The sequence below is a fragment of the Calidris pugnax genome, unplaced genomic scaffold, assembly GCF_001431845.1.
Source record: "Calidris pugnax isolate Ruff unplaced genomic scaffold, ASM143184v1 scaffold67, whole genome shotgun sequence".
Taxonomy (NCBI): domain Eukaryota; kingdom Metazoa; phylum Chordata; class Aves; order Charadriiformes; family Scolopacidae; genus Calidris; species Calidris pugnax.
In genome coordinates, this window is record NW_015090779.1 from 266,169 (window position 1) to 272,168 (window position 6,000).

The 6,000-nt window shown below is 43.6% G+C and overlaps 1 protein-coding gene across 1 annotated transcript in view; it reads right to left on the reverse strand.

The window, feature by feature from the left end:
* Nucleotides 1-5,770, reverse strand: part of ATP10D (ATPase, class V, type 10D) — a 60,018-nt gene extending 54,248 nt beyond the window's left edge. Inside the window, exon 1 of the mRNA XM_014954329.1 lies at nucleotides 5,711-5,770. The gene's annotated coding sequence lies outside the window, so the exon portion shown is untranslated. The remainder of the gene's footprint in view (nucleotides 1-5,710) is intronic.
* Nucleotides 5,771-6,000: the final 230 nt, after the last annotated feature.

The following is a 6,000-nucleotide window of genomic DNA, read 5'->3' on the forward strand; positions in this document are numbered from 1 at the left end:
TGAACACTGCTTGATCTTGCTAAACGGCAACAGCTGATAGAGATAATCTAGATACGTCTCACATGCGAACAGGTCAGTTTTTGCAGCAACCTCACTAAAGTCACATGATCACGATGAAATGTGGAAGTGAATTCTCTGACACTGGACATACTACTTATTTTTCTGTACTTCAGTGCCCTCATGTGCTCCCATTCTTTCCCCTTCTTAAACTCTGTCCTCTTCATAACGTCTGTCAGCTTCTAGTTCTGTGAAGTGTCCCTTCACATCTGCATGCAAGCCTTCACTCCTCGCTTTCCTGCAGCGGGATGGACCCCAGACTAAAAATTCCTTAGTTCCAGTTACATTATTCAGTAGCCTTTGGCAAATCACTCGGCAATCACTGACCTCTCCCATACCAGATCCTTTCTCGAGATTGTCTGCAAAACAGATGTGTAGATAATTTAGCCAATGTTTATACTGTTGTGGGACTGCACCTTACTATTATGTTGTGGTCACTGGCTCGCATGTCATGTGAAGTGACCTACCATTTACCCCTGCTTCTCTTGACCACTTCCTCCCATCTGACAACATCCTTCTCTTTTGCTGTGATCTCCAAATAGTTAGTACTCGTTCTTCTCTCAGAAAATTATTTGTTAAATACACTTGGTAAATGACATATTTCACAAGAATGCTCCTTAGACCCTTGGCACATGCATGTGTACAGTGCATGTTTCTATCCTGGTCCTGCTCAGGCAGGGCATTAACGAGCAGAAGACCTCCTGTGTCATCTGGCCCTGTTTCCAGCAGGAAGCAATCAATCAATTCTTGGCAAATATAACTGCAATCAATAAAATTGCATTATCTTACCTGAAAAATGTCTACAGCACCTTAAGCAATTCAGACAATGGATCACTTCAGCAACACCACTTTTCTTAGCTCCCTATCTGAATATTTCAGGATGTTCTGCTGGTCTGAGGGTCTGGGGTGCCCAGGGAAGAGAAAAAATGCTAACCCAGATGGAGGTCACACCACACAAAGCTGTGGAAGAATGGAAGAGTGGATCATCCCTGATCCACACAAAGTCCCATTTAATGCTCTTCTTAAGTGCTACTTGCACGGGCTCACTGTCACTGGCATTGCTACATTATGACCGCAGTACACTATCAGTACTATACAAGCTAAATGTTAAAAACACCTCCTAATCACCTTTGAAAACTCAGAAGCTATTGGAAAACTGAGAAGCTTAAGGGAGCCATGGCCTAAAGATTAATTTACACACTGAAAAACAGTTCTTTCAGGGTTCGCTACTTTCTCTGTAACATGGAAATTCACAAGTTTGTAATAGATCTTTGCAAGCCAATACGAAATCTACAGAAACATACAAATATGCTAAATAGATCTGGATAAGAGACTTGTGCTGCCAATTTATAGGACAAACAGCCAAAACCTTGCAGGAATCAAAACTTAAATTCTAATAAAAATGTGTGGCTATTTGCAACCACATATTCTGAGTTATATTCATAAAAGGGATGCTAAGAACTTTTTGGATTAAGAGTGGAAGGCAGATGTTACTATGAAAAGTGAAATGCTATGGCAATATTTTTCCATGCCCTCCTACCTACAAAGTCTGATCTAGCATGGCCAACACTGAAAAACTGCTAGCCCTGAAATGCCTTATTTTGGAAAGGAAATTTCTTGGTTGTGAGTACATTAAGCCAGCCATCACCAGCTCTTCGCAACTGAAAAACAATCAGCAGAACGAACTAAAACACAGGAAGTGCCAAGTCCCTGACACAAGGTCAATTGCAAGGTAATTTAATAGTAAACCACACATGAGTAGCACTGATTAATTGTGCTACAGTGTGGGAGCAGTACATAAAAGCCCAAAATCTCCTTCACCTTGGGTAAAGTTATTTAGGATGCCAATCAGATCTTGCACCTACAGACACAACTGAATCATACAATACCAAATTTTAGGTTTAAAACCCAGATGAATCATTTTCTGCTCATGTTTCTCCTCATTCTCTTATTTCTGCTACAGGTAACCAGTTTAAAAGTACAACTGAAGACTGCTAGATTTGTGCAAACATTTTCCATTCTCTTCATTTTCCATTCTCTCCTTTCATGAGAAGTTCTGCTTTATGCCCTGTTCTCACGTGCCACACAGGTCTCTCAAAACTGCAAAACAAAACCTTCCAGGTTAATTCTTACTCTTTTATGACCGTCCTTTCTCACCACTATATCTTTAGCTTATGGTCATGCAGCATTCAATCACTGCAGAACCTTTGATATGTATGAAATTCAAATTAATTTCACAGTAAGACTTAAGATGTGAGCCATGTAAAAAAATTTACAGGGGTGTTCATATGAGGCAGAAGGATGTGATTTTTTTGTATTCAGTGTACACTCCGCTGCCTTAGTTACAGTAAACAGTTTTAAAGGAAATTGATCCATATTGGCAATATTTCTGGTTTTTAAGTATGCTGATTTCTATAAAGGGCCAAAACTCTGTTGTGTAGACGAGGTCTAGGTTACTAATTGAAATTGATACTGAAAGTACCTGTCACAGCACAAAACTGTACTTTAGATCCCAATATCCTAGATTAGGTCCCTGAATATATTATCAGCTCTTCAAGAGTTCCAGAAACTCCCAAGGCATCCAGACATGCTTTCAGGTTTAATGCTCTAGCACTCTTCAAAGGATCTGGGAAAGGAGGGTACACATATGTGTATCAAAAGACCACAACTCCAAATCCAAAAAAATCCTCCACAGTTCACTTTAAATGAATATACTAAATTTGATTTTATCTTAAAGGCCTTCTGGTTTTAAATAGACTTCTCAACCAACACTGGAAGCCAGAAATGGGGATGCTACACATGTGGGCATAACCTGAACTAAATATCTAGATAACTAACAGCAGTAAAGCCACAAAAATACAGATTTCCATGAAGGTCTTCAAGTACCGTGCAGACGGCTCATGTCAAGGCCTGAAGCAGTGCAGCTTCACTGATTTTTAGCCAAACAAATTGAAGCTACCTTAAACACACTGCAATCATACCTACAAAAAGCATACCTTAATTACGAGCAATTTACATACAGCCTTCTGATTTTTAGGAAACTGAAACAAACAGCTACAATGGATGTGAGATACCTGCATATTTCAAAGGGATGGTAATGCTACAGCTGACAGCACCTTAATTGTCAATGCAGTTGTGCTGATCCAATGCATTTGTGCTGTAGGTTCAGCAACAATTGCGATGCACAAGCGCAGCTCCCATTTTCTACCAGTAAAGCATCTTCCTCACATGCAGTCCAGCTGAACTGACAGTACTGGTTTAGGACATGAGCTGTGCATCGTGTTTTTTACTTGGGATTTTAAGATTTTCAGTGGAAGATCCAATGGGAGAGGCAGTTCTGAGGGTCAGACTCAGACTACGCTGATGTCTAGTTTTCCTTTCAACCTCATGAAAACCTTTGTGGCACTTCGATTTACTTCAGTATTGCTGTTTCTGTCCTTGCCTTTCTTACTCATCTCCATACTCATTGTCTTTTTACTTCTCTTCCAGTGCTGTTTATTCTATTCTGATCTACAGTTAAGTTCAGATCTTGCAGGCTTCACTTAATATTTCCTGACAGCGATTTCAACTATCAGCTGTCCCAACACAGGAACTTTGCATCATCCCCGTAATCAGAACACATAAATGTATTTTCATTTCATTAATATGACAGCAGAAATCACGCCAGTATTTATATCCATTTTCAACAGCATATCAGTATATATTGACGGCTTCTGGCTTTATATGGAGAAGACAGGGCTTTTAAAAGTCATTACAGAAACCACAATTAGACGTGATATAGGTCATCGTCAGCCACAACACTGTTCAACAAAATTCAAGGCAGCAGTGAACGTAATTTTTCAACACCGTAGTGGACTTTTGACAAAACTGACTCCTCTATAACCTTGGGAATACAATGAGATATTCGTCATGGAACAATAAAACCCGTCTACTGCTTGGGGATATTTTGACAGGAATAACCTGTGAATCCACTTTAACCACCAGAGAGCTTCTGCAACACTGTAAAACGTGCCTCTTGAGAAGATATTTCAGGCCTGAAAGAGAGGTGTCCTACAGCAATTCAAGGTTCAACTACAAATATGTATCTTTAAAAGTCTTATTATTAAAAATGAAGCCAAAAGATACAGGAGCCTAGAAAGGAATGCAGGGGATTAAAAATGCTGAAATTCTGACCCTAGTAACCTCAAAACTATTTAAGACACTGAAGTAGCAGTGCCCTGAATTGATTTAAAAACTAACACTGAAAGGAGTAGCTCTTGCTTCTTTTACCTCCCGCTCCTGGTTTAGTTCCCTCCTTCAAAATCGATCTGGCACTTACTGAACCTGGTTCAACTTACTGATCTGCAAGACCTTTTACTAACCCAAATACAATACCATTATTGGCTTTCCCTATCCAGCTTACACCAGTGGAAGTACTCACGTTGGCACAGAGGGGAGGGACAGGAATGTTAGAGTGTCTTCCAGTACTAACATAGGGCATTCAGTCCTGATTATGGCCTAGTTTTCATTAGAAGTATGTATCAGCTGTGGCTATTGCCTCTGAAATCCATGTCATCCACAAAAGTGGCAATTAACAAAAGAAAGTGACCCTTGTCTCTCAGTCCTAGCTTTTGCTCCTGGAAATCGTAACTGCCCACAGACTAACTGTGAAGATTCAGTTTAAAACGACGGCCTCAGATCAGCTTTTAGGGTACGCAAAGGAGTTAAAAGAATTAAATTGCACTCTGAACTTGGGGAAGCCATTTAGTGCCTCTCTGCTGCAATCCATCACTTATGAAAACAGGGATAACGACAATTCTGCTATCTCTTGGTGATGATATGAAGATAAGTGTGTTTTTTAATAGGAGATTTCTCAATACTACGCTCATCAGCGAGACACGAACACCCAGTAAGTATTATTTTAGTATGAAAATGAAAGTAATTTTGATATTGAAAGTACATTTTCTTCAGCAGCTGTGCTTCTGACAGAACAGTAACCTCCTCTTAGGAACTTCGATTTTTTTTTCCCCACCCCTGTGAACATTTTTTCATTACTCAGCCTAGTACTTATTTCTGTGGCCTAATCCCGAAACTGACGAAGTGCCCCGCGCACCCCTCCACACTTTCCTGAAGCTTCAGGGATTTCCCTGGGACTCACATGGACCCAAGTCCACTTCCAGGCCATAAAAATCTGTGAAGTACCTAAAATCCTACACCCTTCCCCTCAATCACTGCCAAGGACTACTGAAACAAAGCCTTTTGTTTCTGGAGTCACAGTCTTAATTACCTTTTCCTTCTGGTCTGCCTCCAGAGCGGCTCAGCCGATGAAATTAACGTGGGGAGGGGTGGCCTCCTGGCCAAAGGGACATTTAAAAGCATAATTGAAAGTAAATTTAAAAGCACCCTTTCCCACTGCCCACGATGGCCGCGGTTTTGGGGGGGGAACCGGGGGTAGAACCGGCCGCCTCACGCTCCCCTCGGCCTGAGGGAGGGGCGGCACCTGCCCGGGAAACCTCCCACAGCCGCCGGCGGCTCGTCTGTCCCCACGGCCGTACGGCGACACGGGTGGCTCCCGGCTTCCTCCCACGGCCGCTGCTTCCTCCCCTCAGCTCTGGGCCCGGCCACCGGTGTCCTCCCGCCCCACCAAGCCGCCCACCCGGCCCGGCGACCTTACCGCTGGCACCGCGCACATCCCAGCCTAATGGCCGCGACCCCCCGCCGCTCTCCCCTCGCTCCCTCGCCGCCGCCGCCGCTCCGCCCCACCGGTACCGCCCCGGCCCGCCTCCGCCTCCCTCCCCCGGCGCCCTTCGCCGCCCTCACCCTGCCTTTACCGCCCGTCTCCTCTCGCCTACCTCACGATGTGGTCTTTCTCGCCGGGGGAGTCACTGAGGCGGCGGAGCGGCCCTCCAGAGGCGGCCCCACCGCACACCCCTCGGCCTGGGCTGAGGGGTGGCTTGTGGGGGC